Source organism: Octopus bimaculoides, chromosome 4, assembly GCF_001194135.2.
Source record: "Octopus bimaculoides isolate UCB-OBI-ISO-001 chromosome 4, ASM119413v2, whole genome shotgun sequence".
Classification (NCBI taxonomy): Eukaryota; Metazoa; Mollusca; class Cephalopoda; order Octopoda; family Octopodidae; genus Octopus; species Octopus bimaculoides.
In genome coordinates, this window is record NC_068984.1 from 38,459,402 (window position 1) to 38,486,766 (window position 27,365).

The 27,365-nt window shown below is 35.2% G+C and overlaps 1 protein-coding gene across 2 annotated transcripts in view; it reads right to left on the minus strand.

Moving 5' to 3' along the window:
- LOC106878717 (tumor necrosis factor alpha-induced protein 8) overlaps window positions 1-27,365 on the minus strand; it is a 92,489-nt gene that overhangs the window by 24,592 nt on the left and 40,532 nt on the right. For both annotated transcript variants that reach the window (XM_014928027.2, XM_014928034.2), the window contains one exon: window positions 14,519-14,619. The gene's annotated coding sequence lies outside the window, so the exon portion shown is untranslated. The remainder of the gene's footprint in view (window positions 1-14,518; window positions 14,620-27,365) is intronic.

Genomic DNA, 27,365 nt, shown 5'->3' on the forward strand with positions numbered 1-27,365 from the left:
ATATATATATATATATATATATATATATAAGAGGGTATCCTGGTTGAGAGACTATATGAAAGCAGGTTCTGAGAGAGAAAAGGTTAGCAATTACTGGCCTACCTACGGCTGCAAAATAAATAAAAAGATAGAAAATAATAATCCCTTTTTCTGATGTGTTGTTACTCAAAGCAATATTTAGCCATTATTTGTGCAGCAATGCTACAAACTATGCTTATATATTTGGAACACTAATTAGATTGGTATTAAGTTAACAAACAGTATTCTGAAGTTATACTTTATCGAATGTTTTCTATGATCTGTTTTATTGCAAAGAAACTACTTTCAGAATCATATCCCATTCTGTCTGTAACATTCGTTTCCAATAAACAAACTATTTTGATTGCAGTTTAATGAAAGAATAATAATGGAAATCATTATCTAGAAATTTAACAACAAACACTACTGCTGCTGCTATTATAGATACTGAGCTTTTGATTTTTATCCATTGGTAAAGTCTGTTTTGAATTGCTATCAAACAGAACAGCCTCCTCATTTTCTCCGTCCTCATTCCCCACACCTCCGATGTAATAGCTTTGTTACAGGAAAACATAAGCTGAACTCATTATCTGTTTGATAACTTTCAGGTAGATGTCATGAGATCAACTTCACTGAAAACAAAGTTTTGAATAATTTCTGGTATCAAACTTTGGCACAATGTCATAACAGAAATCTGTGATTTAGCAGTTATTATGATAAACTTCTATAGCACAGGAGTTTTCTTCTTTTTATTTACAGTATAATCATAAAAAGAGGGGTGGCATCCACAACTTTTTGGCAGGGGTCTCATGATGGTGGGAAGATGCAAGTTATCCTCATATAGTATTTCCGATCTCAATACTTACAACAGAGCGTACTAAAGGCATTGAAAAATTAAGTGCTGGTGTTAAACTGAGCAATGGATTAAATCTACTACTCACTGCTCACCAGCGAAGTGACATGTATCTGGAGAGGGTTCCAGTCATCTCTAGACACAGTCACTTCACTGTATTTGATAGGGTTTGAATTTGTAGATTTTACTTTGAAACTTGATTACTGTAAGTTTCCATGAAAACAAAAAGTAATTTTTCTGATGTAACAGTCATCTGGTAGTTCACACCAGGACAGTCACTCTCTTAACAGATGAGGAAACATGGTGTGTGAATGGAGTGTTCTACTCCAAACTAGACAACATATGCTATGTCATCTAAAACCTCACTTGTTGTCAAAAGCCTCAGAAATGAGTAAGAGTTTGCTTAGTGTAATTGGGAAATAAATAAAATTAAAAAACCCAAATTTTGTCTAGTTCCAGATCAGCCCTGATCAAATAGACCTATGATAAAAAGGCACTCCAGACAAGACCATCCTATCTTTTTGTTTTTGGAGAGTCCATCTAAGTTCCCATTATTTACTGTATTATTTTCAAGCAACAGAGTATAATTTGAGGGGGAACAGCTACTTTTAACAGAGTAGAAGATCATGTAGGCTCAATAACTAAATAAATTTGAGATTTATAATACAAGTGAGGGACTCCAACTAAACAATATGATTAATAGTTCAATATCTTCAGTGTTTGTATTGATTAAGAACATTGTTTAGATAGGACATTAATCATTAACTCTTTAGGTACCATATTTCTAATTACTTATGACTTTCAATTATCTTTGAAAATAATTAAGAATTTGAAGATATTTAATAAATAAAAAGTTTTTCATTAACTAGTATATTAAGGTGATAGGTGCAGACATGACTGTGATTAAGAAGTTCATTTCCTGGATACATGGTTTTTGGTCCGGTTACAGTGTGATGTCTTGGCCAGTGTCATTCTACTTTAGCTCCATGCCGACAAAAGCTTTGTAAGTGGATTTGGAAATTGAAAAAAACTCATCATATGTGTGTTTTAGTGAGTGCGCATATGTTTGAGCATGTGTATTTGTGTGTGTGTCTGTTTTCAGGTCTCCTTGTCTTGAGATTGCATACTGGTTGTAAATGAATGCCTCCATTGTATAAATCAGGGGTAGGGAAACTTCTTCCCACAGGCGCAATTGTGCCTGCGAGCTCATTTTATTGTGCCCGCAGGCTGGTATACTCATATGTACAAAATATAGTAAATTTTTCAATCATAAAATTTATACAATATTCATATACTTATTTGCAACTTAGGTTGAATTTCCACTACGACTTAAAATGGTCAGAGTTGAGCAGAAATCATCTAATAATTGCCATTTGAATGGAAATTTTGTTTTCACTATGAAACACATATTGCTAGGGTTGTACCACCCCCTTGAGACCCAACTACACTGTGGCTGAAAAATATTTCATAAGTAATATAAACGTCCTAAATTCAGTGGTGGTGTTAATGAAGATGTTACACGTTAATTTAATGTGTCAAACTTGTCTTTATTAATGTATATCAAATTATACATATATATATACAAAAGTTAGAACTTGTGATCTGCCTGTGGACCTTTTTCTTAGGAAATTTTTGCCTGCCCCACTAAAAAGTTTTCCCACCCTTGATATAAATGAAAGAGTACTTGTTAACAATCTTCAGTGAAATCACATCAAAGCATTGTGCTGTTTGTGTTTGAAGGGCTAGAGGACATATTACCTTACTTGGAAACTGGTGAGAGTTGGTATCAAGAAGAGCATCTGATCATAGAAAACCTGTTTCAACAAATTTTGTCTAACCCATATAGCCATTGGAAAAGTGGACGTTAAAACAATAGTATATTAAGTTGGAGTTTGGAATAAAAAAGGTTCAGGATTTCTCACCTACCACATAACCACATGTAGGGAAACAATCTGGAATTTATGTTTAATATGTTAACCACATTCCAGTTCTAAGTTTTCAAGTTCAGTCATAAATATAATACAAGAAACAAGATGAAGAATGAATTTAGCACATCATTATTATAAGTTACAATTGTTTCAGTACCACTCTGTTTCTAACACCATTGCATGTAAGTGATTCCATGTGAAAAGTTATGCAATTGATTATTGGAGAGGCACTTCATCAGTCATTATGTATGACTCCTTGTATAACTTGATTTACTATCCAGGTGGTACTCCTGTATCCTAACTCAGATATTTTGAGCATCTCTGCAACTATCCCAGATTAGTAGCATAGTGCTATAGTCTAGCATAGTAGCTGGACTCTCAGTAGGGTCAGTACAAAAGGTAGCCCCTCTTCACCACATGCATTCTCTACATTCAACATCCTCTCATAGCACTTCCTTGTCATTTTCTTATCTTCCATATCAGTGGCAAATATACCTTCATTCTGAATACTCTTCTTACCAATGAAATCTCAGATCTCACACACACACACTTGCAATCCTGAACACTTCACACTTTTGATTCTCATGCTGTAAGATGTGCAAATCTCTTCCTCTCTGCTTCACCCTCAGCTAAATATAACTGTCACCTACCTGCTCTTCTAGTCACTTGATAATGTTACCTACTATCCACTACCTTCCAGGTTTATCACGCTCGCTTCTTAGTCTTTACTGTCCTATCAACTGAATTATTCCACTACCATATTTCATTTGGCTTGGTTGGGACTCTGCTCCAGCCAGATGTCAGCTCAGTGGCCCTGAGCAAATAAGCACACATGTGCATGCACACACACAGTATAACAATGAAAATAACAAAGGTCTTAAAGACTTATAATTAGTTGTTTTATGCATTTTTGTATGTTTTAACCAAATAATGATAGATGTCAAAATCTCTAAGTAACTGTCCTGAAAGGATTAACATTCCAAGAAGTAGCTTACTGGTGAGAATGTAGGGAATTATGATTTATTCTAGTCACAGTCCACTAATTCTCCACTTAAAACTTTCACAGTATTAATGAGACATATTTTAATGAACTGTATTTTCATAACCATATATAATTAGAAACAACACTTGAAGTGAAAAATGTCAAGAATTTGTTGCTGTTAGCTTTAGTTCAGCTCATATTGAAAACTTACAATCAAAAGGCAGACATATAATAAGACATTCCAGCTATGATCATCCCATTTTTTTTTTATATACAGTGTAACTAAGACTACTTTGTCTAATGTATACTTGTTTAATTCTAGATCAATGCTAATTGAGCAGACATCATGATCAAAAGTATGAGACTATCTAATCTTGTTAGAGATATGTACAGCTCACCCACTTATGCTCTTGTTTGATGGGACCATCCCAAGTTAGTGGCCCCAGAGGCACCATTGTATAGAGCTGGCCAGCTCCACCAGTACTCCCCATCACTGGCTGTCCCATGCCAGCTCCTCTGCATTCCCCATCGGTCCAGAGGCATGCAGCAATCAGTTCTGATGTTGAGCACTCCAGTTTCTTCTGGTCAGTGTCATAGCAAGTTAAGGTTCTTCTGAGCAGGTTGGTGATCCTCTGCAGAATAGGTGGAAGATGGGGTTACCATCTAGATGATAAGCCAACATGTCACAGGTCACCACTAGTCTGGAACCTCTCTGGAAGACTAGCCCACCTAGAGTGTCTCTACTAGAAGCAAAGCTCTTGACAGTAATGCTCTCTCAGATCTACAGAACATGCAAGCTCCCTTTTGACAACAACGCCAAGCTCAGGAGGTGTACAGCTACTTTATCCAATTTACAATCCAACATATTCAAGATGTTAGTGTATAAATTTAGGGTAATTTGGTTGCTGTTCTTAATATGTTGAGCAACCGTGTAGTCATGTAACATTTTAACTTACTTCCCACCTGAAAACAGTGACAGAAAATCAATTCAGTAGATTAATTTATACATGTCTATCTCTGTATACAAAAACTCATTTTATTTACTAGGAGCAGGAGGGTCATACATTTTAGAATAGGGCTATCAGGACTTTGCTGCTGAGACAGCTGTGAGTAAATTCAAAAAAGTTTACTCTGTGTGTGAGAGCGCGTGTATGAGCGCATGTGAGCATGAGCGTGTGAGAGAGTGAGCACATATGTGAGAGAGCAAGCACGTATGTGTGAGCGCGTGTGATTGATTGTTAAAAAAAGAACATTGTAGTAAGAGTGCCAATGAAATTGTGCCTAAACAAACTTAAGACGAAAGATTTTCATTTTGGATCTTTGTAGAGACTTATTAACCAAAATAGCTGATATGGCATTTAACAAGGTATAACTGTTGAACTGAACTTACATAAAAACAAGTTTGGTTTAACATTTCTACATCTAATGCCAAAAATACTTATTCTTTATCTCTGCACTGAAGATTGTTTTCATAGACCAACAACTAACATTTTAAGCACTTAGTGACACTTCTACAAGATATCTAAATCTAAATGTAGGATCCTTTACAATAACGGTCTTGTATGATCAAAGATCACTCAACAATTTCTTGAGTGACCTTTGGCATGATTAATTCTATATGCAATTATGCAAAATAAATTACATCGGGGAAAAGAACTTGATGTATAAACAAATGCATTCAGTAAACAGAACAAACTGAAATATGAACAATAAAACATTTGTCAGTGAAGAGAAGGTTTTTTTTTTTTTTAACAGGGACCTATAAACCTGGTTTAACAGATAAAGATAATATTGGGGGTGGGTCATCTTTTAAAAAAATTAAATGGTTTTATAAGTTTTTGTATGAAGGAAATTTAATTTTCACTGAAATAGTAACCTCAGAACAATAAGAGAAATTTGAAATCATAGATGAAAATTATTATAATTAAAGTGTTAACGAATGGTCATAGATAATTTCAAGGATTTGACTACAGGTGATATTTTATATAAATTGGATATGTTATTCTTTTTAGTATATTTAAGTTGAATAAACAGAAAGCATGTGAAAAGTAGACAAAAAATAAAATACAAGAGATGTAGATGTGTGGTTAAAGAGTTTGCTTCTCAACCATGTGGTTTCAAGTTCAGTCTCATTGCATTTCACTTTTGACAAGTGCCTAATACTATAGCCCCAGGCTGACCAAAGCCTTGGGAATCTATTTGGTAGGTGGAAATGGAAAGGAGCCAGTTGTGTGTGCACGTGCACACATGTGAGAATGTGAGCATGCGCACATGCAAGTGTGTGCGTGTGCACAAGAGAGAGTATGTGTGTGCATGAGAGAGTGTGTGTGTGTGTGTGTGCATGCTAGAGAGAAAGAGAGTGTGTGTGCATGTGTGCGAGTGTGTGTGTGTACGAGAGTGTGTGTGTACGAGAGTGTGTATGTGTGCGTGTGCAAGTGTGCATGTGTGTGCATGCGTGTGCATGAGTATGCGTGTGTGTGTGTGTGTATGCGAGTGTGCTAGAGTGTGTGTGTGTGCAAGTGTGAGTGTGCGTGCTAGAGTGAGTGTGTGTGCCAGTGTGTCCATCCTAGTCTTAATATCTCATGATGGCAGTAAACATGCATTATCATCATACAAGGGATATTGCTTCCATAACAACATGTCTAGCCATGGAAAAATATTACCTTGATTGAAAATAGGTGAGAGTTGGTAACACGACAGGCATCTTGCCATAAAGAAATCTCTCTCAATGAATCCCATCTGACTCGTGCAAGCATGGAAAAGTGGACATTGAAACAATAATGATGATAATATAGAATGTTTTTAAGTAGATTAATACCAGCATGAAAGGTAGATGTAAAATGATGATGATGAGAAAGATGAATGTGTAAAAATGCTGCATTAGTAAGAGAAACTTGGTACAGAAGATGAGTTATTTAAGATGTTTTCATTGTTAACTAAAGGATATTTTGTGTGTTGTATAACAAATATATAGGACTATGTGTGATGTAAGAGAGTGAAATGTGAAATATGAAGGCAGATTGCCAACAAAGAATCAACGTTAAAGAATTAACAGGGTTGATAACTACTGAGCTGAATAAGAATATAAAAAAAGTGATGTGAACAGGAATAAGTTTGCTGAGGAAGTAGATTATGAAAGAAATGCACTAATAAGTAATCATTTCTCTGATTCAATCAAAAATTATTATTATCATTATTATTATTATTGTTGTTTTTACATTAGCTCTCTCAGGCAATCCTAGATTGAATTACATGATTTTAAACACATCAGACATGCTGGAAGTATGATGTATTTACTTAATGCCAACCATTCAACAATGGAGCGAGAATATTCAGGTGAGCTAACTTAGGTTGAGTTAAATGAGGAATAGTGATTAAGTAGACATAGATGAAAGAGTACTTGTTAACAAGTTCAAAACATAAAATCCAGTTGTTGGAATCTTGCCTATGTAGATTTACACCTACACTTTTCAGAACTGATAAAATATGTGTAAAATTTACTATGAAAGACAAGACTAATTGTTTTACACACTAGTTGGGTGGCTTTCAGTTTTCAACTCAATATAGCAGAACTACACTACTGGATAATATAGTTGTAATGAGAAATATTTTAGCCAGAAGGGCTGTCACTGGCTTAATACTATGGAAACTTGAAATGGCTTAGCTTTAAGAGATTACTTGGTGTGATGACAAAATGTATACATTTATACAATAGGCCAACAGGTTATTAGTTAAAATCTTGTCTGTCATGCTTTATTTTAAGTACCTTTCACAATATCTATGGCATGTATGAAAATAAATGACTGATAAATGAGTACCCTCTCTACATTGAAAAGGGACGTTAAATTTTCTTTACAACTTCTTATGTTACTAGGATCAAGCAAGTTTTCAAAATAATCTCTCAACTGTATTTCAGATTGATTCTTCAACATGTTATTTTTTTTATTTCTAAATCATATCTTCAAACAAATCTCTACCCATTGAACCTGCCATCATCATTGACAAAACACACACATGGCAAATTCAAATGCAAATCTCTGGATCTGTAAATACAGAAGCTCAATCTTTCAGCAAACAAAACACACACTGTCTTCAACACTAAGAACATATGTCCCAATATTTAATCCCTCTGACAACACAGTACAAAGATGATATTTACAACTTTCCAAGCTGATCAGGTCTTGATAACTCAGGACCTGTAAACATACTTATATTGTTTATAAGAACTTGAAACCACCATATCCATTTCATCATTTTAACATCCAATTTTCCATGTTTGCCTGAATCAGAATTCATTAAGGCAGATTTTCTACAGCTGGAGGTTCTTCCTGTCACCAACCTTCTCTTGTTTCCCAGTGGTTGTTTTCTATGTTTTCATAGAAGATTGGAAATGAATAACACTGCTTGTATGATGACAATGATATTAATTTCTAACTTAAGACAAAGATACACAAACACACACATACTCCTATACGAGGGGGTACTGAAAAGTTCCTGGCTTTAAGGCTATCATGAAAGGCTTGGTTGGAAGCCCAACCTTCTGAGTTCTTTTACAAGGCTAAGAAAAAACTGAAGGATTGCTGCAATAACTATAATTAACTGATCCTCCTGTATTTTCTTTTACCCAAAGCCAGGAACTTTCCAGCACCCCCTCGTATGTGTATCTTGAACTCACAAGATAGTTGTAAACAAGTGTTACTGTCATACAAGCAGTGTTCTTTTTTCCCACTCTTACATGGAGACATGTCTGGTCATGGGGAAATATTATCTTGCTTGGAAACAGGTTAAGATCAGCAACAAGAAAGGCATCTGGTTGTAGAAAAATCTGCCTCAACAAATTCCATTTCACCTATACAAGCATGGAAAATTGAACTATATATATATTTATATATTGTTCATGATCCCACAAATATATATATATATATATAAATATAAGTTCATAAACTCACAAATGACAAAAGCTACTATATTGTTTCTTCTGTTTGAATAAATAAAATGAAAATTGATTTACAACAAAGGCACAAAAGCTTAAATTAGTGACAAGCATGTTAAAGTTGATTTACTTGACCACTACTTATGCTATCAACTTGGAAAGATGAAAGGCAATGTTGAACCAGGTGGGATATTAACCCAGAATGTAAAGGTATATTACCAAATATCACAAGCCATTGTTTACCACACTGCTGATCCATTATCCCCTGTGTGCTACCTTGAGCAAATGTCTACTATAGCCCCAAGGCTGATCAATACCTTGTGAGTGAATTTGATAGACGGAAACTTTGAGCCCAGCTTATATGTATACAATGTGTGTGTGTGTGTGTGTATGTGTGTGTGTGTATGTGTGTGTGTGTGTGTGTGTGTGTGTGTGTGTGTGTGTGTGTGTGTGTGTGTGTGTGTGTGTGTGTGTGTGTGCGCGCGCTCCTATCACCATTACTGGACAACCAGTTTGGGTTTCTTTATGTCCCTGTAATTTAACAATTTAGGCAAAATGCCAGGGGTTTATTTGATGCCATCAACCCTAGTGCTTGACTGGTATTTTGCTTTATCAACCATGTAAAGATGAAAGGCAAAGCTGAATTTGGTGTGAATAATAACGATTTATTTTAATAACAATAAAGGCTTTCTCTTTCCTTAATAAGTTTGAGAAATTTCCAGCTTTATACAAACCTCGAATCTAACTGAACTATGGAATGCAGCTCCCTCATCCACTTAGATTTATAACCAGGACATAAAACTGATGTCAAACAACAGTTAAAAGCCAGAAACTCTTTACATCTAGTCAATCAAAACACCCTTTTTCAAGCTTAAAATGTTTTAAACATCATTTTTATTGATTTCACAGTAAATCACACAACCTCTACATCAAAATTTTCTCTTATGCACTTCACACTAAATTTTAGAACTATATTCTAAAACACAGTTCCACAAGTATAATAACCATGACCATATGAATTTTCAACTAAATATTATTAGATGTAAGAAGAGTGTTGTAGTTGCTTGAAGTGTTGTGATACAGAGGTAAAGTAATTAATAGGAAAGAATGGCTTAAAACCATAGGCCCCTGTGCCTGAAATATATAAAGGTCACTTAACTTCCTCTTTCACATTGTAAAAAGCTCTATCTTCATTATTATTAAATGTATTTCAGTTTTTCATAAGAAGCCATACTGGCAGATTTCTTTTAGATAATCCATCTAATACTACTTCAACATACAAGCTAACATACAAATACTTCCTCAATATGCAAGCTATACAAGTCCTTACATATATAGGTTACCTATTCTTTAAATATTTCTACATCCTGAGTTATTTTTTTTTTTGTGAGCATGGCCTTGTGGTAAGAAGCTAGCTTCTCAACCATATAGTTCCAAGTTTAGTCCCACTGTGTGGTACCTTGGGCAAGTGTCTTCTACTACAGTCTCGGGTCTTGTGAGTAGATTTGGTAGATGGAAACTGAAAGAAGCCTGTCGTGTGTGTGTGTGTGTGTGTGTGTGTGTGTGTGTGTGTGTGTGTGTGTGTGTGTGTGTGTGTGTGTGTGTGTGTCTTTGTATCTGTCCCCCACTACTACTGGACAACTGGTATTGATGCGTTTACATCCCTGTAACTTAGTGGTTTAACAAAAAAAAAATTGATAGAATAAATACCAGCATGGCCTCAGTTTAATGACTGAATCAAGTAAAAGATAAAATATCATTTTTATGTTGTTTAGCTATAATTTGTATCTTCTTCTTGTTATTTTACCTCAGTTATTTTCTACTCACTGTTATAACAAATATCAAGGATAATTCACTTGTACAAAACTTGATTTTGGTAGATATTTTAGCTTTCCTTTTTCTGGTTTCAATCATTAGACTGTGGCCATGCTGGGGTACTGCCTTGAAGAATGTTTGGTCAAATAAACTGACCCAGAACTTTTATTTTCGTTTGAGCCTGGTACTTGTTCTATTGGTCTTTTTTGCTGAGCTGCTAAGTTACAGGGATGCAGACACACCAACACCAGTTGTCAAGCAGTGGTGGGGAATAAATTCTGGCACAAAGACACACACATATATATATATATATATATATACGATGGGCTTCTTTCAGTTTATCAAATCCACTCACAAGGCTTTGGTTGGCCTGAGGTTATAGTAGAAGACACTTGCTCAAGGTACCATACACCAGGACTGAACCAGGAACCATGCAGTTGGGCAGCAAGCTTCTAACCACACAGCCACACTTGCATTATTTGTGCAATAGTTGGATTAGTTCAGGAGGAAATTTACTTCATCACCTCTACCACTGAAATATATCTACCAAGGACATTTTGCTTTTCTTATTTCTCTTACTGTTGGAAAGGAAATTCCTCCCGTCAACTGTATCATCATTATTGCTATCCTACTGCTCTCTTCTGCATCTCCTCTATCTTCTCCAACTCATCCATCATTGGTCACCCCCCCATCACTACCACTCCCTATACTCACTCTTCAACCCTACCCAATCTTTACCAGTGTTGCATTCCTCCCCCTTCTCCTCTTACATTCCCTTGTCTCTTGCTCCCCTATGCATTTGCAACCCCCACCTATCAAATTCACCTAGTCTCTGTTCCCACTCCTACATCGAAGGGGCCACCTAGACACCTCATCACCACTATCTCTCTCTGCAGCTCTTACTGATCATTCTAACCCTCTTTTCTAAATGTGAGTAGCCATGGAGCACTTCTACAACAAGAACCTACTCTGCCCCTTTTTCTTATATCTTAGCTCTCACCTCATCCCCTGAGGTTGCAGTCCTGTGAACCACATAGTTACCTCATTAGTGTTACAAGTGTGCATGCACACACGCACACACACACACACACACACACACAGCACTACATTTGAAGTGGTTGGTGTTTGACACAGATGTGCGTGCGCAGACACACACGAACACACACACACACACACAAGAAAAAAAAGCACCGAGTACATGTAAAATGGTTGGCATTCAGAAAGGTATCCAGCCACAGAAACCATGCCAAAGCTGACATTGGACCATGATGCAGTCCTTCGACCCATCAGATCCTGTTAAACTGTCCAATCCAAGCCAGCATGGAACATGGAGATTAAATAATACTGATGTATCTTTGTTTTTCTTACTATCATTGCACCTGCTGATATTGATAGTGTACATTGGCACAAGGCCACGAATGTATAGGAGAAGGAACATAGTGAATTGCTTACTGTATATTAATAGCATAGCATAGCAGCATGATTTATGAGGCCACTTTATCACTAAGTGGTTTCAGATTCAACTCTATGCATAACACCTTGGGCAAATGTCTTCAACTATAGCCATGGGTTGGGAGTGAAATTTCATAAACAGAAGCTACACAAAAATCTTTTATATGCCTATACAGGGTGGGCCAAAAGTCATGCACAAAATAAGTTCAATATGATCTGGGATTAGGGTAGCAAGCTGGCAGAATCGTTAGCACACTGGACGAAATGCTTAGCAGTATTTCGTCTTCCATTACGTTCTGAGTTCAAATTCTGCTGAGGTCGACTTTGTTTTTCATCTTTTCAGGGTCAATTAAATAAGTACCAGTTACGCACTGGGGTCGATGTAATCAACTTAATCCCTTTGTCCATGTTTGTCCCCTCTATGTTTAGCATCCCCCCCCCTGTGAGCAATAAAGAAATAAATATGACCTGGGACTGTCAAAGACATGCTTCAATTTGAAGCAAGATAAATAAAAAATTATGAATACACATGTACTTGTACATGATGAACAAAATAATAATAATAATATAATATAAATATAGTCAAATGTTTCGATGCATGTCTTTTGGCCGTGTGTGTGCGTGAATACATATTTACATGTCCCAATGTATTGGCACACTGACACTATTTTAGGCAGCAGTGGCATTAAGCCCTGCATGAAGCAAAATGTCCAGTAGCTTTGAGGTTCAATGTGTGAAGACATGGAATAAAGTACTTTACATGAACACAAAGGATGATGTGAGAAAAGGCATCCAGGTGTAGACTACTGCCTCAGCAGAAAGTCTTGTCCAACCCCTGCCCTCACAAAAATAGTGGAGGTACAAAATGAAGAGTAAACCCTTTCTACAATGTGACAGCTGGTATGATTTGAACTCTTGGCTCTCTAATAATCCTACCATCTGCTGCTCATCATGACACTGAAATTTCTGAAATGGTTATGTTGTGAAGAAGTTCATTTCTCAACCACATGATTTTCAGATTTAGTACCACTGCATGGTACTCTTGGTCAAATAATTTTTATACTGTAGCTCTGGACCAACCAAGGCCATGTAAGTGAATTTGAAAGACAGAAACTGAAAGAAGCTCATCTCGTGTGTGCGTGTGTGTGTGTGTGTGTGTGCATGCGCTTGTGTTTTCTTGTCTTGACATTGTGTGGTGTTTGTCAGTAATCATCACCATCATGCATGTCTGGCCAAGGGATAATAATACCTTACATGGAAATGGGTAAGAGTTGGTATCAAGAAAAGCATCCAACCATAATCTACTTCAACAAATTCCATCTGACTCATGCAGACATAGAAAAAGTAGACATTGAAACAGTAATGACAATGTGTAAGCTTGCACAATGTGTATAGATAGAAATGAAAGTAAATCTCCCAAGAAGTGTGTGACCTAGTCTTGATGTTCTGTTAAAGCTATTTTATTGTCTTAGCATTATTAATGATGTTAGAAAAAGTAAGTAGAAAAAACAAACCCACCAGGAAAATCATAACTTCTCATTTATTCTTGACTTAAACTGTAGGCTTCATGCCAATAAATTCAGCTATGTTCAAGAGCTTAGAAATGATGGTTTCTAATTGGGCTGGCTTGCCAGTGTCTTATTCAAATATGTTCATGTGGCAGTGTATTTGTAATTAGTGATATCAATGAATAAATGATGATTGCTACTATATGCGGTGACAGGTAAAATGAGAATTAGAAATATAAGCGAGCTGGAAACAATCAGGAATCAAAACCAAGCGATAGACATTGTACGAGCTTATTTCACACAAAATTTTTTAAATAATTAGTCATTTTCAATTATGTATAAACAAACTACTTCTAACCCTCAACAAAGATCAGGTGAGACCACAATCAAGTGGGTTTTTTTCACATTTGGGATGGTACTGCTGCTTACAAACCTCCTAGATTACATCCAGAGAGAGAAAGAGAGACAGAGAACACTGAACTGATTGGCATTAAGTTATTCACAATTTCTCATCCACAGACAAGCTGCCTCCTCTCTCTCTCTTTTCTATTGAACTACAATGGTCTACGTGTCTCAGAGCTGGATTGTCTCTTGCCACTACAGCTTAGGTAGTCTCAACTCATTTGTCACTCTTCTTCCTCAGGCCCCATGCTAATCACGATGCACAGTCCTTTCTTCTTAGAACATCACCTTGCTGGAATCTCCTCCTTGCACATGTTTTTGTTGCAATTGTCGACTTGCAACATTAATGCAAGCAAAGCACCAAACTGCATCAGTCTCACTGCCTTAGAGGGTCTGCAAAGGACAGGAGTGCAGTTGCTTCTTCTGAGCCAAACTAATAACAAAAAACTAAACAAAAAGGCCACTGGAACGCATGCCTAATCTGTGATTTTTGTATTTAATTTTGTGAGTTTATGTAAATAAGAATTTAACTGAGAAGTTATTAAATCTTAAGTTTAAACAAGCAGCTATAATTGTTTAGTCTTAAATAATCTTTTTTACAAAAGTAGATCAAAATAATATACTTACTTCAAAAGGTAAATTTTTCAGAAAACATCTTGAAGGAAAAGAGGAAAAATAACCATGCCTCCAGTTTTCACAACAACAAATTCATAGCTAGCCACATTCAACTGAAAATAAAGAACAGATAGCTTGAGTAATTATGTTAATATATTTAGTACACCAATTTATTCTCATTTGTGAGGTAATTGCTAATTATTTAAGAATACAGGGGTGGGGAATAAAACTTAATGTATATATATTAAGTTTTATCTAAACTACATTTTGAAATAGTACGAATAACTAAATTGGTGCACTGAATATATTAGCCTAATTAAATATATTAACACACTCATATACAAACACACACACATATACATATACAATGTAAACACACATAAACAGACATGCAAACACACACATACGATTTTATTTTTCCCTTTTAACTGTTCATTAAATAAGATGTTTGAATTCATTTTTGCCAATCAATTTTTTTTATTTAAATGTTATCTGAAATAATTAAGCACAAATAAATTTACATTTTTCATGATACATAAAGTAAACAATTAGATTCTATGTATGTTAAATGAAGAAATGCATTAGCAAACAAGGATAAAGAAACCATACAGGATCAAATTTAGCATGTTTTCATTGTAAGCATGTGTCAGCTGGATTGTAATATAATACAAGGATGCACACTTTATATGCACATACCTTGCAGTCTATTGTATATACACACACATACGGGGTGCTGAAAAGTTCCTGGCTTTAAGGGTATTGCAAAAGGCCTGGTTGGGGCCCCAACCTTCTGAGTTCTTTTACAGGGCTTAGAAAAACTGAAGGACTGCTGCAATTAATGTGTGAATCTGAGAGGGGAATATGTTCAATAAAATTATAATTAACTGATCTTCCTGTACTTTCTTTAACCCAAAGCCAGGAACTTTTCAGCACCTCCTTGTATATACACATATATACTTTCATGTGTCTCTGAAGACTCACTTGTGCACACACACACCAACACTGCATTCACTCCTGTTTTCAGGATAATTTATTTTGAGTACTATTTCTTGATGCTAAATTTGAAATCCCCACTTTTTTTTATATTTACAATAATTTTAATTTGCTGATCAAAACAAGTCACAATCCAACAAACCCACTATTGGTAAGTAGAAAATATATTTTCCCATTTTCTGTTGATTATAGAATAAAGCAGTATATGTTTTTGCATTTTTTTTTTTGTTTTTTGGTTGAGTCTTTATTTTCTTTTAGCTGCCCTATTTCTGGTGTGAGTACATAGTTACAACTGCATTTAGTTGTGTAGTTTATCATGGTGGAAGTGGCTTGTGTGTTTTGAGTATCTGAAAGTTGCTATATTGGTTGAAGTCATTATTCCTGGCAGCTCTAACCATACTGGATATTGAGAATCAGGGAAAATGGAAAATGAACGAAAATAAAACCCTAATCTTGCATCTTATGTGAAATAAATAAATAAATAAAATTCATGTTACAAAATTGCAGAAATGAATAATATAAAGTTGGGAACTAGATACATACAAACCCAGATATTTAGTTCAATGACCACTGCTTGTCAAAGTCAATTGGAAGGAAAAATATGATGCAAGATCCTCAGGGAATGAGTAATGAGTAAGTTGAAATATAAATTAGGAAGGAGAGTAGTCAATACTTCAAAACTTAAACTACCCCACATTTCTCTTCAAAGTTCAAATAACTATGAAATATGTTAATTAAACTTGAAACATTTTATGCCTTATTTATTTAACTTTTAGACATGAAAATACATATTATATTCTAGTATATGATGGAGTGCTGAAAAGTTCCTGACCTTAAGGGTATTATGAAAGGCCCAACCTTCAGTGTTCTTTTACAGGGCTTAGAAAAACTGAAGGACTGCTGCAAAAACAGAATCTGAGAGGAAAATATGTTGAATTAAATCATAATTAACTGATCCACCTGTATTTTCTTTTACCCAAAGCCAGAAACTTTTCAGCACCCTCTCATAAAGCCTATGTAGAAGCAAACTACTCAGTAGTTCAATTTATTAAGAATCTATACACTTAAACAACTTACTTCACTTTCCTGTTGGAAAAATATATCAGAACATCTTGAAATATTTCTTGTGAAAGGCTAGTGTCCTATCCTGGATGAAATTTACTTTTTTGTTTAATGTGATACAGAGTTTAAGCACTGGCCCTTACGAAACTGTCCCCTTGCCATGGCTAGTGGGGCTATTTATATAATTGTATTATAAAACTGAGATCACACTCATAGTTATGTATAATAATTGTTTCTATGCTATGTGTGGCGGTGGAGAGTATAACCAAGTTTAGTTGTTTAAAATACATTTCTTTGTAAACAGAATCAGTCAGAAATATAATGCAATACAATGAAAAATACTTGAGAAAAAATAAGTCCCTCTGCAATGATAAATATAGGAAAAAAAAATTTTTTTTGAGATCTATGCATGAGATGAAAAAAATAAAGAATTATTACAATTATTCACAGATGTTGTACTTCAAACTTGAAATTCAATAGGAAAATTTAATGCTGGAGGAAATGGATTATTGCTCAATGGTATTCTTTTGTCAGTGTTAATAGCAGAGTCTATTTAAAATTTAAACACCAGATGTACATTAGTGAATGAATGAATGCAAGGATTTCCATCAGAAAATTAGAAACTTCACAAAATTTTGCACAAGTTTTATGAAATAGCAACAATCGAGAATAAAGGAATTCAGTCAATGTGCACTACAATGCCTCAGCTGAAATGACAAAATATATCTCATATCACATGCATGTAAGTATGCATATTGCTTAGAAAAGGAAGGGCAGTGCCCAGAACCTTTGCAGGCCATTCAAGTGACCAGATCAGGTTAACAGTCACTGAGTGTTTCTATATATTTTGGCTCACTACATATGTTAGTTTGAACATCTGTAAAGTAACATCTGTAAGAGTGTTGGACAGCCAAATCTCCCATAAGTTACGCCCTACCTTCTTAAAAGAAGGTATGCAACTAGACATTGTAGTTCTAGATAAAGTATGTCTGAAGAAGAAAATAGGATGAGATGATCACTGCTAGTAAGCATTTAATTGTAGGCCTGTTGGATCAAGGCTAACAGACTTGAATGAGGTTAAACAACAATTTAGGTGAAGTCACACATTTGCAAGTTGAGCACAGATGGAGATGGAATAGAGTTTCTTAGTTCAGAGGAGCTGATACCATTCTGGTAGTGGTAGAAGGGACAAAGAGAAAAGACCAGCACAGCTGTGAGCTCATCATTGTATAATGAATTGGTGAGTGATTCTTAGCCATTTAACTGAATAGCCATCTGTGAAAGTGATTAGGATGCCTGTGTATAACAGCATTGATTGACATGCCAGATATGGGAGTAGAAATCTCATATGGGTCTTACTTGAGCACTGTAGACGGTCAGCAAATCGGAAGCACTAAAGTATTTCCTGATCTTCAACAGGAAACATAATCTTTGGCATGCAGTTTCAGCAAAATTATAAATGCAAGGTCACTGTGAGAAATGAGCAGAGGCTTAGCATTGTTAGTATTAGCTGTGTGTTGTTTATTCCTAAGAAAGATATGTCAGACAATTTTCTTGATAGGTAGAGTGACTGCTTTTTGCTGTTGGTGAAGGAGGTATGATTAAAAAGTTCCAGTTGGAAACAAAATGCAATGCTTTTGTATGGAGGGATCTTTTCTGTTTGGCTACCAAGGTTTCAAAAATTAAAGTTTATGTAAAATTTTTTAATTTGGTACATCAATGTAGTTTTCCGAGCTGAATTGCTGGAGTTATTTCACTTCTTCCAGAAAAATTTTTTTAAAAGTTATAGAGGTTTGAAGTTTGATCCTTTTCACTCAGTTAGGAAATAAAATTTGGAAGCTGTCATTTTGTGCGTGACAATACATTTTGTCAATATCCTGAAAATAGCATGTATTGTCACTATTTGTATTTTACATGCAGAAAATGAGTAAACACATCTTTCGTAGTTTTAAGTACTCAATATGCATTTAATGCAGGTCTCCATCATAAATGCAAGGCTACCAGAGCTTGCTGCCATAATCAAACAGAACGATAAAATTTCCAGGTGGGTAACACAGTAGAACAAAGCATCAACAAGTGGTTTCAGTATATTTGTCAACATGTGCTTTCTCACAGAAAAGAGTTAAATGTGTGTGGCTAATGAGTGGCTAAAATTACCCAAATTTTTCAAACTTTAATAGCTAATAACTCTTTATTTATTGATTTATAGTGAAAATGATTTTCATGGTACTGATTATCCTATAAAGTGTATCATTACACTGAATATGAAATCAATTCGAACACAAATTGAAACTGACAGCTAAATGGAAAAGATCCGTATGGAGAACACTAATGTGCAGAAAGCTAAGAAGGAAAAGTATGGGATATTAAACTGAAAGTTATTGTACACCACAGTTGATAGAGTGTGGTTGGCACTCCGTCGCTTACGATGTCAAGGGTTCCAGTTGATCCAATTAATGGAATAGCCTGCTCGTGAAATTAACGTGCAAGTGGCTGAGCACTCCACAGACACGTGTACTCTTAACGTAGTTCTCGGGGAGTTTCAGCGTGTCACAGAGTGTGACAAGGCTGGCCCTTTGAAATACAGGTACAACAGAAACAGGAAGAAAGAGTGAGAGAAAGTTGTGGTGAAAGAGTACAGCAGGGCTCGCCACCATCCCCTGCCGGAGCCTTATGGAACTTTAGGTGTTTTCGCTCAATAAACACTCGCAACGCCCGGTCTGGGAATCGAAAATGCGACCCTACGACCGCGAGTTTGCTGCCCTAACCACTGGGCCACTGCGCCTTCACTGATAGAGTGTAGGCCAGGAAGAATTTTAACACCTGCTGCATTGGGGTGATTTAATATATATATTCAAAACATGAAAAACAGATTTCCCATAGATGTGCAATTTTACTAGACACAGTTGAAATTCAGGAGATGTTAAGAGAAACAACATAGTTTGCATTGAAATTTTCAGGGGCAAGAAATCATTTGTGCATAAGGGAGCAGAATAAATCTATGGAATATCTGTTTACCATACTAGTGGATAGAAAGTGGAATGATTGTTTATGACTGATTCCATCATCATCTCAAGGTTTTAAGTAAGGATGATAGGTTGGTAGTCAGCAGAGTCAGTGAAAATGAAATACACTAACAAAACACTGAAGAGAAAGAAAGCTCAAAGAGTTTGGAAGGATAAGAGCTAACTCTGGAGTAGACTGACTATAGATATTGGAAGGAATAGTCAGAACTGATTCAGTCTGTTGGTATGGAGAAAGAGTTTTTGCATGTAACAAATGTGGCAGAGAAAGGAGTAAAATGGAAAAGAGAAGTTTAGGTAGGGAGTTGTTATGAGTATGAGTGAGTAGTTGCAATGGACAGCAAATAACATGGCTTTATTAACTACTTACAGGGCCATCTTCATTGTGTAGTTGGTGGAAGAATTATACAGAGTAAGTTTTGTATCTTTCTTGGCAAAGGAACAGCCAACTAGCTGCAGTTTGAAGGTGAGAGAGCTTATAAATTGTGCAATTCATAAATGCACTTACACTTTCCTAATGATAATTTTGCAGGAGTTGTGATGTTCAGTAAACACTTTCCAGTTTGTAATAGAAGTTGACTTCTTCCAGATATATGTAGACATAAATATTTATAGCTTGCAATGCATGGATGTTCTGTAGAATTGAAAGAACAGACAGGTGATCTGATAAAAATGATGGCTATTTATGTTTATATATTTACATATGTAGTAGTATTAGCATTAACAGAGCAAGAGGCAATGTTAAACAAGCTCATATCTCTGTGCAGCTTCAACTCCAGAAGGAAGTTAATTCACTTTTATGCTGCTAATTTTCATGGGAAAGGAATAACCTTCATACCATCCTATTTACTTTTCATTAGAATATAATGTTCACTTTAGGAATTAAGAGGATAGATAGGATTTTCAGTCAAACCAATACACAATGATTAAACAAAAAATGTTTTTGGTAAACATACATTTATACATAAACACAGTTATAGAGACAAACATAGGTCCACAATAGCCTGCAGGCACTGCTGAGTGGTTATAGCATTGCTTTGTAACCATTTGGTTTCAGGCTCTATCCCACTGTATAGCACCTTGGGGGCAGGTGCCTACTACTATAGCCCTGGGCTGACTGATGCTTTGTAAGTGGAATTGGTAGGCAAAAACTGTATGGAAGGTGTGTGAGCATGCGTGTGTGTGTGTGTGTGTGTGTGTGTGTGTGTGTGTGTGTGTGTGTGTGTGTGTGTGTGTGTGTGTGTGTGTGTGTGTGTGTGTGTGCATATAAGTATGAATGTCAATATTCCAATGACTGAGCAAAACAGTGATGCCATATTTATATTCCCTGTAAATTATATATCCTGTAACTGTCCCTTTAAAAAGGCCTATAGAATTTAAGGACCACCAGCAAGAAGACCATCCAACTACAAAAATGCTGCTTCAAATAAGTCTCTAGCCAATATATCCCAGCTTGGAAAAAAACAAAAACAACAAACAAAACAGACAAACATCTTTATCATTTTATATCCACTTTTCCATGTTGCTATGGGTTGGATGCATGTAAATGTTTTCCAAAAAATAGAATACTTTTCTCTGGATGTGATTAGTCAAAAGGTTTCAAAGAGAGTATATTAAGCATGATCTACATCTCAATGACTTTTCTGTCATAAACCTCAAGATGTTTAACAGAAGTACTAGACAAGTATTGGTTGCTTTTCCAAAAGATAATGGTTACTAAATGATATAGTGACAAAATTTCTTTAACCCTTTAGCATTTAAGCTGGCTATATCTGGCCCAAATATTCTACTTGTTTTCTGCTCAAGCCAACCAGATCTAGCCTATCACATCTACCCTATAAAGTCATTCTAAAAATATACAATCACATCATCAAAGTTTTAAAGCTATAAGATAATGCATGATTAATTCAAAACAATGTGAATAAATAACAAGCATTATTACATTTGGTAGAGTATTCTGAATGCTAAGGGGTTAGAGCATAACACCATTCTCTTTGTATTTAAGAAATGTTTCATATGTTTATTTCTTTAAGGCAAAAAGTTTGGTGTAGAGTACAAAGCCACTTTTTATAAAGATAATCCTGTGATATGTCCACACCAAAGGAGAAAATAAATGATGGTCTAAGTTTACCCCTAATAGGTCTGGTTTTATGAAGAGTCGGGGAGGTTTCTACTGAATATATTTTACTTGATTATAATGTACTGATATATAAATACAGAACATTCATACATTAATGGCTGCAGTATATTTACATATTCAGAAATGTGTTGAATTAAATTACATTGAAAAAGCAATATTTTCTTTTACACATCGTTAGTATAAGACTGGTAGCTCAGGTAGCATCAGCTAAGTAACCACTAAAACAAAAATTATGAAAATACAGGAGAAAATAGTAGCAAAAAGTGGAATATGTAAAAATATTTTGGAGGAAAATCTTTACGGAAAGACTATTAAAATATCAATTATTGAAAAAAAAGGAGAAATATGAGTAAAACATTTTAGTTCAATACTTTAAATTCTTTCAGAAACTGTTTTTGAAAGATGTTCAGATTTTTAGCTTTGATTCAAAGACAAACTAGAGAATATTATACTTTATGATTATAACAGTTAATGTTATTTAACTCCCACCACCAATCTATCAAATGTTTTGGAACAATATATGCACAACAAGCAGATCCAGTACCAATATTTTCCAGTTTTATGTAATTGCATTTTCATTAGAATTTCATCCATTTGCAATATAAACCAAAACAATTTTTCATTTCTAAAATATGGTGCTGAAGTGAAAATGTATCTGCCACTGAATGCTTAAGTTAAAACAATTGTAGAAAATAGCATCAGCAAGATTATGAGACCAAATCATAATTCTAAATGCAATATAAACCACAGTGAATAGTAATGTAGACAAACAGGAACTTCTCTCATAAAACAAGACTAAGTCATTCTGTAAAGCATCATATTTCAATATCAGAGCTATTAAGTAAATGTTTTAACTTTGCTACAAGTGGGACAAACAGAAGAGGAAAAGGGAAAGTAAAACATCAAAACCAAGAAGTGAAGAAGTAAAACGATTCTATGTCCATTTCTGTCACAGAAATATAACTCACTGAATAACAAATTATCCATAAATTGATTCAATTTATTTCCACTTTTTATGTTGCTTTCAGGAAGGAAGTAGTAAGGCAAAAGTCTGGAGATATAGACTTCATAGAATTATATGGAAGTTAGGTGAAGCTGATTGTTGTTAATTTTGAAATGCCTAGCAAAAACAGACAGACATGAGTAGGGTTCTAAAAATGTGTATTTCTGTAGAAAGATTTTGTATATTATTTAGTGGACAATATTAGATAATGGAATATAATAAGGACAATGAGATGGGGAGAATGATTTTTTTTTTTTTTTTTAAGTTTGGGTGCAGTTAATACATTCAGAAAAGAGGGCCATATTAACAATAAAAGGCTAATATTAATGGTAAAAGAAAACTGAACACATTAAATTAGTACAACAGATGACTGAAAACTGACAATGAAAAAAGTTTCCAAAATAACTAATATTAATATGTAGTCTTCTTATCAAATGTAACAGTGAATGATGGTAACATACTGTTCTGGATATGGATTAATACTGGGGTTGATTCTGGACTATTTTTGCTCATGACTGTTGTGGTTAAGAAATTCACTTCACAATTATGTAGTTCTGGGTTCAATCCCACTTTGCAGAACCTTGAGTTAAGTGACTTTCACTATAGCCTAAATATTCTTGTGAATGAAATTTGCTAAATGGAAATAGCAGGGGAAGCTCATCAGAGGGATTTTGTTCTTGGGTAGTAGACTAAATCTGTCAACCAGTTTAACAACAGTACTAGGCCCCTGGGTGACAGTAAAGTTCGCTTGGTTGCAAGCATTCAGACCAGGTCTCTCACATCAGAGAATAACTTCTTTCCTCCCAATCACAGAAGTCTCAAAAGGATCATGGGCATGGCTCTTTTGCCATTAATAAAAATAGAAAAAGTAAAGACATGCTTGAGTTTTTACAAAAATGTTGGCTATCCAGAATGAATGGCATAGTTAAAGATAATTATTGGGATAATAACTACAACATCTGCAATGCAAGAGTTTATCAACTGAAGCATGTACTGCGGTCCTTAAATTAACTGTGTTCAAAGATTCTCAATAGAACAGCTAAGATCTTAATTCAGAATGTTACATATAGAGAGTAATTTACTGTCACTTGGTGCTTAAAATCTTTAAAATAGCTAATATTAATCCACACCAAAATATTGAAACAAAATCTGTATTTAAATGATTTTAAGCCAACAGTAATTATAGCATTTCAGAGTTGGCAGACTCAATACATTGGACAAAATTCTTAGCATTTCTTCTGGTTCTTTACAACCTGAGCTCAAATCCTGCTGATGTAAACTCTGCTTTTCATCTCTTTGGGATCAATGAAACCAATCAAGTACTAAGGTTAATGTTATTGACTAAACACATCCCCACAAAATTACTTAGACTGTGCCAAAATTAGAAAAAGAAAATCTTAGTTGAACATATTTTCTTGTTATTGAGCCTAACACCAATCCCTTGATTGAGCGGAGTTATTCTGAAAAACATTCTAATTATCATCATCATCATCATCATCATCATCGTTTAACGTCCGCTTTCCATGCTAGCATGGGTTGGACGATTTGACTGAGGACTGGTGAAACCGGATGGCAACACCAGGCTCCAGTCTGATTTGGCAGAGTTTCTACAGCTGGATGCCCTTCCTAACGCCAACCACTCAGAGAGTGTAGTGGGTGCTTTTGTCTCAAGCATGTCTTTACTTTTTCTATTTTTATTAATGGCAAAAGAGCCATGCCCATGATCCTTTTGAGACTTCTGTGATTGGGAGGAAAGAAGTTATTCTCTGATGTGAGAGGTAAGAGGTATGTAGAATTAAGTTGATGAGTGTGTCCCATATTCTAATTTTTTTAAAAGATTGTAAGATGTGATGACAGATTTGACTTCTATTTCTAGCAGATCTGACAAGCAGAGGTTCCTTAAGTAGTCATATTGATATTCAGTTAAAATTAGAAAATCCAATTTTCAGATTTGTAAAAAGCTCACAATTTTCTCTATTACTATCATGGTGGTTTGAGTTAAAGATAACAGCTGGAATACATTTTCCTGTATTTTGTATTAGTTTTATGCTTTTCATGATTTAAGTGTGATGACCAAAATATCCTATTTTAAAAGATTCTTTATCTTTATTATAGTTCTACATCTTTTAACTTCATAAAAAGAAATCCACAACATAAGTGATGTTGTGGATTCAATCCTAGCCAATTTGAATTCATCACTGATTTCTGTCCATGACAAGGTCATTGGATTCACTAATAGTACATCAAGGTAAATCAGTTTCTCAAGATGGTGGGGTGAGGGGATGCACATTCCCACTAGAATGGTATTGCAATATTTTTGTTGGGTAACAAGGCAGCAAGCTGGCAGAATTGTCAGCATGCTGGACAAAATGCTCAGCAGGATTTCAGCTATCTTTGGGTTCTGAGTTAAAATTCTACTGAGGTTGACTGTCATTCATCCTTTTAGGGTAGATAGAAAAAGTACTAGTTGAACATTGGGATCAACTTAGCACTTCTCAGCCTTGTGCCAAAATTTGAAACCAATATTTTTGTGGGGCAAAATACTCCAGAATAGGGAGTACCAAGCGAATAAGACTTGTAACAAAGTTTTAATTAAAACCTCTTTTGAATATATATAACATGTATATATATATATATATATATATATATTACTAACTGTCTGTTCATGGTGGAAAAGTGAAGTGGGGTATGAGACAAAAATGGGTTTAACAAATGAAATGTATGACTTTTGCAAAGGTCCAACAAAGTAAACCTCTGAGCTTGATGTTTTTGATTCAAAAGCACAATCAGTGTTACATATCTGATCTCAAATTATGACCAATTAAAATTAGTCTTTTTTAAAACATAAAATGTTATCAAACTGAGATTCTGCTTACATTACCAGCTTATATGTGGTTATCTATATTAAACATGTTTAAATCCTAATTGTTATTTTATTCTGATAAAAAATTAATCCAGTCTTAAGATAAATTTCATGTTATTGTTGACAACAAGAATCAGCCCCTGGTGAGTAGAGCTATGATCAAATATATTCAAGTCATAACCATCCTGTCCATTTTTCAAGAAGAATAATATGTAGCAGCCTTGTTTTAGGTGACATTTTAGAGACCAGTAATCAGCCAGCCATTTTAGCTATTAAAACAGAAGTTGGCTTTTTTTTTCTTCTGTTGCTGATTTTAACTTGGCAACCATCATAAGTAAGCTGTCTTGGTTTGCTCTAACTCTGTCTTGACTGCATCAACTTTTTCAGCTGTCTCAAATCATCATGTCAGTATTTCCCAACTAGTGTTTCCTCCAGAACCTTAGGATTCTGTAAGAGGTTTATGAGGTTCTATGAGAAATTATTATAAATAAGTGGATTTTATGCAAATATAAGTTTTTTTTTTTTTTGTGAGTTTAATTTTATATTCATAATTTTTTATACCTGCAAAGCATATTCTCTTAGATAGTGAAACTCCCAATATCTGCAATTTGTAAGGAAACCATACAGGAAAAATGACCTATTAATAGGGAATTGCAGGGTAATTGGTTCTTAAATAAGGTCTTGGTAAAGATGTTTGTCTTTCTCTTTCATAAAGTTGAATTTTATAAAACAAAGATATATAATTTTTATGTAGGGTTCCCTAAGAAACAGAATTTATTTCAAATAGGAGTGGCTGTGTGGTAAGCAGCTTGCTTACCAACCACATGGTTCTGGGTTCAGTCTCACTGCGTGGCACCTTGGGCAAGTGTCTTCTACTATAGCCTCAGGCCGACCAAAGCCTCGGGAGTGGATTTGGTAGACGGAAACTGAAAGAAGCCCATCGTATATATATATATATATATATGTATGTGTGTGTGTATATGTTTGTGTGTCTGTGTTTGTCCCCCCAACATCGCTTGACAACCGATGCTGGTGTGTTTATGTCCCCATAACTTAGCGGTTCGGCAAAAGAGATCAATGGAATAAGTACTAGGCTTACAAAGAATAAGTCATGAGGTCAATTTGCTCGACTAAAAGGTGGTGCTTCAGCATGGCCACAGTCAAATGACAAACAAGTAAAAGAGAATAGCAAAAAGGTTGAGAAACACTGCATTATATTGATAAACTTTTTTTGTATTGTTTATTTCTACCACTTTAAGATTACATGTGTTCTATACTTTTTCTTTACTGCTTGCCAATACCGAGTTGTACATATTGACCTCATAAATAATAAAATATGTATAAATATTTTTTATAAAAGTTATTCAATGCAATATGTAAAAATATGGACATACATTCTAACATGAACTTTGCCTTGATTGAAGTTGTAAATTAAAATGTTATATTTTCCCAAATCCTTTATCATCATCATCATCGTTTAACGTCCGCTTTCCATGCTAGCATGGGTTGGACGATTTGACTGAGGACTGGTGAAACCAGATGGCTACACCAGGCTCCAATCCGATTTGGCAGAGTTTCTACAGCTGGATGCCCTTCCTAACGCCAACCACTCAGGGAGTGTAGTGGGTGCTTTTACGTGTCACCCGCACGAAGGCCAGTCAGGCGGTACTGGCAACGGCCACGCTCAAAATGGTGTATTTTATGTGCCACCCGCACAAGAGCCACGCCAGGGGCACTGGTAACGATCTCGCTCGAAAATACTACGAAGGCCAGTC